This window comes from Sciurus vulgaris (assembly GCF_902686455.1).
Source record: "Sciurus vulgaris genome assembly, chromosome: 6".
NCBI lineage: Eukaryota > Metazoa > Chordata > Mammalia > Rodentia > Sciuridae > Sciurus > Sciurus vulgaris.
The window spans coordinates 7,735,033-7,747,127 of record NC_136466.1 but is presented as its reverse complement, the minus strand read 5'-3'; the positions used below and the strand labels follow the sequence as shown (position 1 = coordinate 7,747,127).

The following is a 12,095-nucleotide window of genomic DNA, read 5'->3' as shown; positions in this document are numbered from 1 at the left end:
TGATTCAGATTAAAAACCTCAGACACAGAGCAGTAGTGTAACTTCCCGAAGCAAAGACTTGTAAAGCATCTTGGATATAGAATCTAGACAGTGTTGTTCCAGAACCTTCTGCTTCCACAGGAATGAGGAACAAGCTGGCCTGGGGTTCCATAGACTTTGTCTCTAACTCAGTCACTCACCAGAGTGACTTAGTTATCCTCCATAGGGCTGTCTTCTCTGAGTGGGGAATTGTATTAGCAGTATGGTCTGCTAATGTTTAGATTATGATCTTTACAAGAGCAAACATGCTTTCCCCCTGACATTAGGACAAATGTATTAAAAGTGAATTCCGGTCAAGAAGCCAACGTTTCTCTAGATTCTTAGGATAGTATTGTAGTTACCATTGTAGAGCTGGAAGCCACCTCACATGAGTTCAAATCCCTTCTCCACCTTTTACTAGCCTACCTTGACTAAGGACTTGGAGTGAGTTTATTAAACTGCTCAACCTTAGCCTCCTGTGTATAAGACAGGGAGGTAATATTAAGACAGGGTGATGGAAAGGAGGTGATGTGAGCCCCTGTATGGTTGTAACCCTTTGATTAAATTTCAGTCATATGGCAACCATTTGAAGCTAAAATTGTTTGGGGGTTTTAATATTGGGTTATTGACTCCAGTGTTAAATCAAGGCTTCCTCTTTGGAAAATGTAAAATACGGAAGGTGCTTGGTGTATATAAATCAAAACTATCTTTGAATTCATTTAAATATTCTTTTTTAAATGTTTTTATTTTTATTATTTTTTTAATTTAGCTTTTAATTTTTTACAGACTGCATTTTGATTCATTGTACACAAATGGGGTTCATCATTTCGTTTCTATGGTTGTGCACAATGTAGATTCACACCATTCGTGTAATCATATATGTACATAGGGTGTGATGTCTGTCTCATTCCACCATTTTTCACACCCCCCTCCCTCTCATTTCCTTCTACATATTCTAAACTTCCCCCATTATTCTCTCATTCCCCACCCGCTCACCCCCATTCTATATCATTCTCTACTTATCAGGGAAAACATTCGGCTTTGGTTTTGGGGGCTTGGCTTATTTCACTTAGCATGATATTCTCCAATTCCATCCATTTATTTGCAAATAATCTTGAGTAGCTCAAAATATGAATATCAGGAGAAAATATTTTGGAGGCTAGATGGAGGAGATGAGGGTCCTTAGTCCATTTTCTCTTACTATAACAAAATATGAGAGGCTTGGAACTTTACAAGGAAAAGAGGTTTATTCGGCTCATTGTTTTGGAGTTGAAAGTTCCAGCAGCATGGCGCCAGCCATGGCTGAATCACAGCTTGTTGGATGGCTTCATGGGGTAAGCATGTGTGAGGGACCATCACCTGGGAGCAAGAAAGCAGGAGGGTCAGGAGCCAGACCTGCTCTTACAGCAGCTCTTGCTCTCATTGCTAATTGGGGTCCAGGAACTGCACTCACGCCTTCTGGTGGTGGCACCCCGTGACAAAGCTTTCCTAGGCCCCGCCTCCTAAAGATCCCGGGGTGCTCAACAGTGCTATGCCAAGTACCCACTTTCCAGCCCGTGGGCCTCGGATTGCATCCAGAGCGCAGCGTGAGCTTGCCGGCGGCTGTGCGGTGTTCCTCAGCAGCCTTGTGGGGCTCGCTCCGTGCCCCACACCACTGATGAAGAAAGCCAGGCTCGGGTCAGTGGAGTGACTTCCCAGGCTTCAGGGTGGAGCACGGGAGCCACCGGAGCCCGGCCTCCCGGCACCCTGGCCTCCCAGCACCCCAGCACCTCGGCCTCCCGGCCTTCCGGCCTCCCGGCCTCCCGGCACCCCAGCACCCCAGCACCCCAGCACCCCGGCACCCTGGCACCCTGGCACCCCAGCCTCCTGACACCCCAGCACCCCGGCACCCCAGCACCCCAGCGTTTTCCCCGCATCATGCTGGCTTTGGTGTTGAGAAGCCTGTGTGGCCACGGCTCCTCCTGAGCTCCCTCCCAGGAGGCTCCTGCGTCTGAGGCGGGCCTGGGTGGTTCCTTCGCAGTCCCTCTGTACACCCGATGCCACCCTCAGACCCTTGCCTTCCTGAGTGCTCCGTGTCACACCTCTCTAGAACGGTGGTTCCAGCAGCATGATTTCCAAGGGGGGCATTCGGCATTAAGCTGGAGGGGTGATTCTATTGACATCTCCTGGGTAGAGGCCCAGGAGTGCTACTTAACATCCTGCAAAGCACACGGCAGCTCCCTCTGTCCCCAGAGCATCACCCTGCCCAAAGTGTCAACAGTGCCCAGGGCTGCTGGCCTGGCCTGCTTCCCAGAGTGCCCTGGCTTTCTGTGCCTCCCGCTCCCTGGACCTGCCCTTCCTTCTGTGCAGAACGCCCTTCTCGCCCTCTGCTGTGCTGATAAGGCGGAAGCTGTCCTGGACTCCTTCCCTGACCGCCCACAAGGGTAGCTATGGTCACGCGCATCAATCTTACCATCCACCCACCCCTCTGTCCCTCTCCACACAGTCCACATGTCCACCCATCAGTCGCCCGCCCATCCAGCCGTCCAGTGGCACAGTCAGGAAACCTTGCCTTCCTCGCCCAAGCCTCGTGCTAGGCTGCGTGTACAGAGCCGCCGAGGGACAGCGGGCTGCCGGGGTCATGGGGCGCCAAGTGCAGAGGGAAAGGGGCCTCTGAACAAGCCGCCCTGGAGTGGGAGTGCCTGGGGCACGTTGTGGGATGGGCTCCTGAGGAAGGGTGGGGGCTTCGTGTGAGAAAGGGTGACACTGAGAGCCACGAGCGGCGCCCTGGGGCTCCCGACTGAGACACCGCGCGGGAGGCGGGCAGGGCCAGCGTGCAGCCAGCACTGCGAGGACAGAGGAGGGACGCCCGGGGACGGGGACGGGCTGGTTGGAGACGCTGCAAGAGGGGTGGCTTGGAGAGAGGGAGGTGGCCCCAGCTCAGGGGAGCCTGGAGGATTGTTCTGGAAGGAGTTTGAAGCAGGCAAGTGATGGCACCAGAGCCCTGTTTTAAGGAGACTGTGTGCTGCTGCGGGCCACATCAGGGACACAGGACGGGATCGGCCTCACACTCGATTGTCAGGCCTCCTCCTCCTCTTCCCTTCCAATCATTCCTCCTCACAGCCCAGAGCGGTTACCCCCAAAGTGGGGACCGGCTTCCCCGCAGCCGTCACACCTGGGTGGAGGAGGAAGAGAAAAGAGCAGAGGCCCGAGCCAGCGAGAAGGTCACGCTGTGCTCACCATGGGCACTGGACCCTGGGCATGGGAGGCGGGTGCACTGATGGAGACTCGGTGCCAGGCTGCTGTGAGGGGCCCTGGCTCTCTGCTCCCTTTGCCCACCGGATCTGAGGGCACTGGCCTTGTGTCATCTCAGCAGCCTTCGTCCTGACACACAGTGGCCTGTGGGAAGTGCTGCCTGTCAAGACTCCTTTTCCCTCTGGTTTAGAACTGGGCTGTTTCTACATTTGACAGTGGAAAACAGACTCCAAGCTAAGCAGCCGAGTGGCTTTCTCTGAATCATGGGAGCCAGTTCTTGAAACGCCGGGACATGCACTGGCAGGCATCCAGTTCTGGAACAAGCCTCGGGAGGCTTGTGCCTGTGGTTTATCTGTGTAACTACAACAGCCCAGATGTCCCCACCCCCTCTCCGCGGGTCACTACCATTATCCCCACTGTAGATGCAGAAGTAGTCTCCAGAGTTGACCTGCTGTCCTAGGAACACCAAGAGAAGGTGGGGCAGCCAGGATCCGCACGTGGTGGACTGGGCGATGTCCAGGAGCGGATGACAGGTCTGCAGAGAGCACGGCACAGGCCTCCTAGTAAGTCGTAGCTGAGCGGAGGTTTGAACACAGGCTGTGGGACTGCAAAACACATGTGATCTGCCACCCAAAATGTCAGACATTGATAACTGGCCTCTGGATGTCTGCATTCCTCAGAGGCAGGTGAGCTAACCTTGTCCAGGACTTGGCAGGCCAGCCTGTGGTGGCAAAGCCCCAGGGAACCATGCTGAGGCAGGCCAGGGGCCCAGCTCTGGGCAGATGCCCTTTCCTCTGTGTTGATGAGTTAGTCTTCCCAGGTCCTGGACAAGGCCAGCTCACCTGCCTGTGAGGAATGCAGACATTCAGAGGCCAGTTATTAATGTCTGGCAGGCTCACATTTGGGTGGTAGATGGCATGTGCTTTGTAGTCCCACCACCTGTGTTGAGATCTCAGCTCAGCTACTTGCTTCCTACGAGGCTTAGGTGAATTGCTTACTCTCCCTGGGCTGTGCGTGTTTCAGTGGTACCTGCCTAACAGGATGGCTGTCAGGAGCTAACCTGAAAACTGGCTCATAGGCCTAGCTCAGGGCGGCCCAGAGAGAGCGCACTGCTGGTTCTTCTCTTTGACTGGACACCGGATTATGCCGGCTGAAGAGGATGCTCGGAGGACGGTAGACGTGAAGCATGCTGGGACTCGTGAGGCTTCAGGCGGGGTGTTTGGAGCTGTGTGGCCTGCTGCCCCACGGGAGATCTTCAGGGACACTGGGCAGGGGGTGGCCCCTCTTGTCACTGGAGCCTCTGTGCCCTCTTGGCCCCTCCCTAGCCTCTTTTTCTCCCTGAGATGCAGGAGCAGAGAAATGCCAGCATCCCCCAGGGAGCAGCAGAAGGGCCATCTCTGCAGGTCCAGGCTTCCAGAGATGCCCTATGCTCACTCTAGGGAGCAGGCACTGGCCAGGCAGGTCCTGCAGGTAGATATAAACAGCCAAGAAACCTGTGAACATTTTTCTATGATTTAAAATCATAATTTCAAAAAATATAAAAAACTTTACTTATCAAATTGGCAGAAGAATGTTTTTAAGAGTTTGTTTTTATTACCGTCCAGCATTGATAATGCTGGGCACACATCTGACCTCAGTGTATTCCTGCTGGTTATATAATTTGTTGCAGTGTTTTTCAGAAAGCATTTTGGCATTGTTTATAAAATTTGAGCTCTCTATACCACCAGACTGGGAGCTTCCTGTGGTTGGAGTTTATTCTAAGGGCATCTGTTCTTGAGTACACAAGAACATATGTATACGTGTGTAGGTCTAAAACCATCTATTTAAGCTGGGAGGATGCAGACTGTTCTGTGAGAAGGGCTGTTCAAATAAGCTTGGGTGCATGGCCGTGGAAGACTGAGCAGTGGTTTTAGGAACAAGGTGAGTCCTCATGCTAAAGGGGGAGAAGCCAGAACTTCAGAGAGTGATGAGGAGAGAACCCACTGCAGAACATGCATGATGTGCGTATGTTTTATTGTCTTCTAAGAAGTTTATTTTTGACTGACATAAAAATTGTAAATATTCATGAGGTACAATGGAATGTTTTGATACATGTTTATGCTGTCTAATGATAATACACAATGGAATATTATTCAGCAATGAAAAGGCTGAAATCCTGTCATTTATGATAACATGGATGAATCTGAAGACATTATGTATATGCATATTGTATTCTTATAATTCATAAAACAGTTTGAAAAGGGCACATAACAAGCTATTAAGTGTTTGGGAAACAGATGGGATGGGTGGGGTCCATTATTTTTAACCATGAACATGAGTCAAATTTTTGTTAAACCACCCTCCCCCCCCTGCATTTTACCAATGTTGAAACAGACTGGGAGAGCTTGGTGTTGCCTGCTCACTTTTACGCAGAGTCCACCATGGAATGGACCAGTGTCCCTGAATGTATAAGGAGGCATGATAGCAGCATACTTTGAATTCAGATGCGAACTCCACCACCTGCTTGCTGTGTGATCTTAGGCATGTTTATTAACTACTCTGAGTCTCCTTTTCCTCATGAGAATAATATTTTCTTCTAAGAATTGTTGTAAGGATAAAATGAGAGAAATGCCTGCCAAATGTCTATCACAGTCTCCAGCTCACAGTAAATGCTTAATGCAAAGCTGTTACTGTTATCATTGTTGTTATCAGTATCATTATCACCATCAATTCAGTTCTGAGATGAAGTCTTCTCTTCCTGAAGCGCAAAGGGCCAGCCTCAGGCAGCAGGAGGGGGTGGGCTATGAAGGGGCCTGGCTCTCTAGATCACAGAGGACCCTATGGAGAGTTCCTCATCTTGCCCTGTGGTTTGCATGGCCGTAGTTGAAAGGCCTGTTGGGGGTAGATGGTCCATTGGAGGCCACACTGGCCCAACCTTCATCTTGCCTCTGGGAAAGCTGCGGCCCAGCAAGGGAAAGAGACCTGGTCCCAGGGAGCTGCCTGGACCGGTCGGCAGGGTCCCGTCACAGGCCTGCTTTGGACGGGGTCTTGCTCGTGACCATTCCACACCACCCCCCCTCCCTGGCTCCAGCTCCCTGATGTGAGTCGGTGGGTGGGCCTCCCGGAGGCCGAGGTCCTCTGTGGCCCACACTGTGCCTGCGTTCCCGACTCAAGAGCAAGCTGCGGGGCCCGGGAAGGCTCACCCACAGAGCAGGTGGGGCGAGGGAGGCGCATGGCCTGGAGTCGTCTTGCTCTCAGACGCAGGCTCCTCAGGTGCGAGGCCGCTGTTGCTCACCGCCGGGCGGGAGGGCTTGCTGACCCGGGACGTGGTGCTGTGGGCCCCTGGCCAGGCACACGGAGTCCAAGAACATCCACGGTGGATAGAAAAGAGCCCGGGAATCCCGAGTTTGCCGCGGACGTGACCCCTCACCGTCGTTTGCTCATGGGACACGACTGCACCCACCGTGGCCAGCTTTCCTCGTAGGACAACGGGAATAACAGCAATGACTCTGGACGAGGGAATTCAGGACTGCGGGGAGAGGGGCCTGGGCACCCGCCTGGCTCTGGCCCCAGGGCTGCTGGGCAGGGGTCGAGCCCGTCCTGGCCCTGAAGCCCTCTCTGCAGCGCAGATCTATTTTTGTCCTGTGCGAGTCCAGCTCAGGAAAACACGATCTTGCCCCTTGTCAGCACGTCTACCCTCTTATTTATTGTTCCTGCCAATCTCCGGCCTTTCCACGTGGGAACCTCTTCATTATTGATAATCCCGGGAAGTAGTATTTTAAATTTTTATGATCTGTCCTCCGTACCATCTGAACCACCATGTATTATCTAGCCTCTCTGGCAAAGGGGGAGTCGGGGCCGGACGGGGGTCCTTCGGGGACAAGTGATCTATCCCATGTTCACAATGCCAATTACCTTAAATTATGCTCCTCATATTAGCAGCCGACAGGACAATGGGGGCAAACATGTAAATATGAAAAGAAAACCAAGCTGTTTCTTGGCCCACATACACAGTGATATGTGAAACCTGGACTTCCATTTTTCTAAATACCACAAAACCCTACTTTCAATAATAAGGAGACGAGGAAGTGTTTCCCCCTCTTTCCCTCCAGCCCCCCATTTCTGTTATAAATCAAGGAGCTCAGGGCTGTTTTGCTTCATCTGCTTTGTTTTATTTTTTACTGTGGGGAAAAAAATAAAGGCCCAGAATCCACCCTTTCTTAGCATATTGATTTTCTCTTCTCTCTCTGCTTATGCAAGCTGAGTCCTCCAAGGAACGGTCAATGACGATCGGCTAACATTCCTTGTGTTTTCCACTTCATGGTACAGAAAGAACTTGTCACTGTCTCCTTTACATACAGAAGGGAAGCGGCCCCGGCTCCACGCCACAGGAACAAACGCCAAGCCCGTGCAGATCCAGATGGGGGTTCCAGCAGGTTCACAGGCCTGGGCTTCCTGGTTCTGGCTCCCTGTCCGGTGCCTCTTCGGTCTGCTGGAGGCTTCTCTGCCCGGACGCACATCTGGAAGGCCATTCCCTTGGTGCTTCTTCCTTACTCCTCCCTGTCCCCATGAATCTACAGGGTGCCTAGCGTGGCCTTCGGAGTCTGGCCGCCCTCTGGCTCCAGCCACCCCTCCCTTCCTGCCCCGTTCTCTGGCCCAGCAAAGCTGCCTCGTTGTGGTGCGTCCACCCCGTGCCAGCTCCTGAACCTTCTGGAGCTTTTGTGGCATATGCTGCTTCCTTGGCCTAGAAGGAGCTTCACCTGGGCTTGGAGAGGTGAGAATGGAGGTAGGGACGTGCACGGAGGGGTGCGTGCCCTGGGCTGGGGTGAGGCAGCGCGGCGAGGCAGGTGGTGTGGCTCAGGAGAAGCTTCTGAGGAAGTGGAGCTGACGAGAGTGGAGTGACCGGGTGATCTGGGAGCGCCGAGGGAGGGATCAAGAGATTTCTCTTTCATTTGATTTGAGCAAGGGCACAAGTCATGCTGCCATTTTCTGAGCTAGAAGTGCTGGGGCAGGACTCTGGGGAGCGTGGTCAGGGCCCAAGAGCTTGACTGTGGCCCTGGTGATCTTAGGCGTGTGGCTCCAAGGGCAGATGTCCAGTAGGGTAGACCGGTGCCGGGTGAGATCTGAATGAGACCCGGACGGAAGGATGGACTGGACATGATGGAGTGGGGGAGAACCTCAGAGGCACTTGCAGGGAGGAGAGTGGACATGGCTTGGCCCCGAGCATCCCAGCATTAAGAGATGAGGAGGAGGGGTGCTTAGGAGGCCTGGTCAGTGTGGTAGGAAGGGAACCGAGAGAAAGCTCGCCATGGTCCCCAGGGAAGAGGTTTTGCAGAATGGGGGGAGAACGAGCCTGGCAAATACAGCTGCTTACTGACTCGCGATGGGGCTGTGTCCAGTTAACCTCTGTAAGTTGAGGATGTAAGTCAGAAGTGCGTATAAGCCACTTGACCTCCTGGCCATCCAAACTCAGAAGCATGGTGCACTGCAGGGCCTGGCCCTCTCCCCTCCTCTGCCTGCAGCCGACAGGGCACGCTGGCTAGCTGACCCTGGCCAGCACAGAGTGCCCAAGTGTGCTGGCTTGGGAAAGGACCAGGATCCAAAATGTGAAGTGCAGTGCAGTGCCTGCTGGTGTGTGTGCGTTTCCACCCCGTCACTGAGACGACAGATCGCACATCAAACCAACCTAAGAGGAGATCACCTCTCCTACAGAGATGCAGAGAAGAGGGCGGGGCACTGTCCACTGGGCCTCAGCAAGTGGGCCTTCAAAATGGCGCTGGGTCCCTCCTGGGCTAACTGTCCCGTGGGGGCAGAGGGGAGGCACAGTGCAGGAGCTGGGACTCCTCGGGCCCGTGCTTAGCTACACAGCAGCAGCTGCGGAGGACTCACGTGACTTAAGGTGCCCACCAGTACCAGGGCCTGTATCTGGGCTCCTTGGCTTCAGAAGCCAAAGCTAAAGTGGAAAGAGGTGTTTTCTTGAGAAAGTCACTCAGAACGTAGGCGGCACTTCATAAAAGTTTCAGGTGAAGCAGGAAGTGGATTAGAGGGGAGGGCTATGTCCTGACGGCCTGAAGTCGGCACCCTCTAGCCCCCGACTCGGATGGTGAGTGGGATATCACACCTGTAAATGTGTAAATTCACGTACATATTCTACAAGATGCTGAAAATGAAATTACATAGTATGTAAGTATCTTTTGTGTCTGATTTCTTCAGTTTAATGCAGTTTCTATGAGGTTCAGCCACGTATACGTAGGATCGCTGTGTGACGTTCCCATTTGTGAATAAAATGCAGTGTCTCCATCCCCGGCTAATGGACATGTGACTCGTCCCAGTCGAGGGCTTTTATGAGCAAAGCTGCTCTGAATATTCTTGTGCGCATCTTTCAGTGGACTGTGGTGTTTTTTGAGCTGACTTTTTGCTGACACCTAGGAAATCGATTGATTTTGGTATACTTACTTAGTCTTTGGCTATCCTACTGGATTCTAATAGCTCTTCAGTTCATTTTCTTGGATTTTCTTGGAACACATTTGTATCAGATAGAAGGCTTTTAGTCTCAAGTAATGGAAAACCCAATCCAAATTGGATCAAGTCCCGAGGAGTGTGTTTGCTCCAGAACTGTGGAGCTCGGCATGGGCCGGCTGCAGTCAAGCTGTGGCCGGCCGGCAGGATGGCACCAGGGCCTACCTCCACCACGGGTTTCCCTCGCTCTGCCCTCCCTCCTGTGCTGCCTTTGTCCTCCTCCTGGTCCCCTCCTAGTAGCAACAATTGCTACAGCAGTTGGGGGACTCCGGGCCTCCCCACGCCGTTCAAAGGAAAGCACGTCCTGAAGGACACCCACGAGGACCAAGGAGACTTCTTTCCTCAAGTCCCCAGTCAATACTGCCTATCTCGTTGGTCAAATTAGATAACATGCCAGCGTCTGAGCCAATTAACTGGCATGATTATTAGGACAGCATCCCCTGACTGGCCTAACCCAAGTAGGCCCATCCTCGCCAGGGACAGAGTGGTATTCCCAGAAACCACATGGATGCCGCACAGTAGGGCAGCAGGGAGTTCCTGAAAGGAGGATCAGGGAGCTTTGATCGGAGAAGGAGATGGTGCTAGAGAAGCACCCCCAGAATGGTTATCATTACAACCGGGAGAGTGACCTTGCTGTAAGTCCTATTCATTGTCTCATCCCAGTACCGCTCCTTCTCAGTTCCGGCTCTTGACGCGCTGAGTTGGCAGAAGACAGGGTGTTTCGGCTTACACAGAAGATGGAAGCAGTCGTGTGCCTTTCCATGAGCTCTGGGAAGGAGGTCTGTGCAGTGGAGCGGTGGGCGGAGTAAGCAGCAGTTGCTCCCTCACATCAGATGTGGGCTGCGGAGATGCTGGCGGCCAGCCTGATGGCTTGGATCTGGACAGGAAGGGTCACAGAGAGGCAGCTGAGATGCACTTGGCAGCGTGGGAAGGTGGCTAGTTTCTAGTGCTGTGTAGTGAGTTGCCAGTTAGTGTGTCCTAAGGCAGCACACGCTTGCCACCTTTAGTTTTTGTGGGTGAGCCGTCCGAGTGCCCGCTAGCTGGTCCTCTCTCTGCTCAGGTCTCCAGGAGTGAAGTCCAGTGGCGGCAGTGCTGTGTTCTGGTCTGCACTCAGTCCTCTTCCAAGCCCTTCTGAGCTCTTGGCAGGGTTCAGTCCCTCCGATGCCCCATGGGCCCACATCTGAGTGTGGCCGTACCACCTTCCTGTTTAAAAAGCCGAAGTTCTGATTTGGTCATTCAGAGGAGGCTGAAGGGGGGTGGTTTCACCCTGAGGTGAAATTGACCTCTGGACTAGAGTTCTGAGGGGCTCGTGTGGCGGAACCTCTGTAACCAACGCGGCATAGAACCCCACGGAGATGTCCAGGACGCACAGCTGTCTCCCCACGCTTCCTGTGGAGCTGCCCCGAGTCTTTTGTGGATTCCAAAGAACATTCTCCGAACAAGAATGCTTTCTCTAGTCAGGACATGTGACTGTTGTCTCCAGGAAAAGCTGGTGGGAACTGTCAGTGAAAATTCTCTTCATTTAAGCTATGATGAGAATTTAGAGTGAATTTGGTTAGAAGATGATTTCTTTTAGCGGTGTGACTGAGGACAAGGGACTTGGCATCTCTGAGCTCCAGTTCTTTGTCAGGACAGTGGGAGCAGTGGTACTAGATAGGCAAGGTATATGAAGTGCTTGCTCTAGTTCTGGCATATTCTAAATGGTTTAAAAACATCAACCCTTTTCATCTCACTTAACTCTCAAAGGAATCTTAGGACATAGGGATTATGATTATGGTTATGGTTATTGTGCATATTTTCAGGTGATGCCCCGAGGCTGGGTGTCTGTGTTCCTCACGGTACTGCAGCACTTGGCATAGCTACTGGTTACCTGCCAGGTTTCCTTTCCTTCCATTCTGCCCACACTGTGGGATAGAGTTCCGTGAATGTCTTGTCAGGTTGACAGCATATCTTGGTAACGATGAGCTACCTCTGCAAAACTAGTCAGACTTCAGAGAAATAAGATGATACAATAGATCAAGCATGCTTTTGTATTTTTCTTTTTGCAAGTCCCCAAATCAAATTGGAATTAAGAACATGTGCAAAGTTTTAGGTGTAGGATGTTCATCACGAAGAGTTTACATAAGCCAAACTTTGGAAACCACCTCCAAGGGCCAACAATTAAAGATCAATTATAATAAACATATATAGTGAAATATACCATACCAAAAGGGTAGCTCGGTGGTAGAGAGCTTGCTCAGCATGTGTTGGCCCTGCCTGGGTTCCTTCCCCAGCAATGAAAAAGAAAAGGAAAGAAAAGAAATTGTATGTCTGTCTATATTGGAAACTGGGAAAAAGGCATGGTG

The 12,095-nt window shown here is 52.3% G+C and overlaps 1 protein-coding gene across 2 annotated transcripts in view; it reads left to right on the top strand.

The window, feature by feature from the left end:
• The window catches only part of NSG2 (neuronal vesicle trafficking associated 2), a 56,864-nt gene that overhangs the window by 3,404 nt on the left and 41,365 nt on the right, over positions 1-12,095 (top strand). The gene's annotated exons all lie outside the window — the stretch shown is intronic.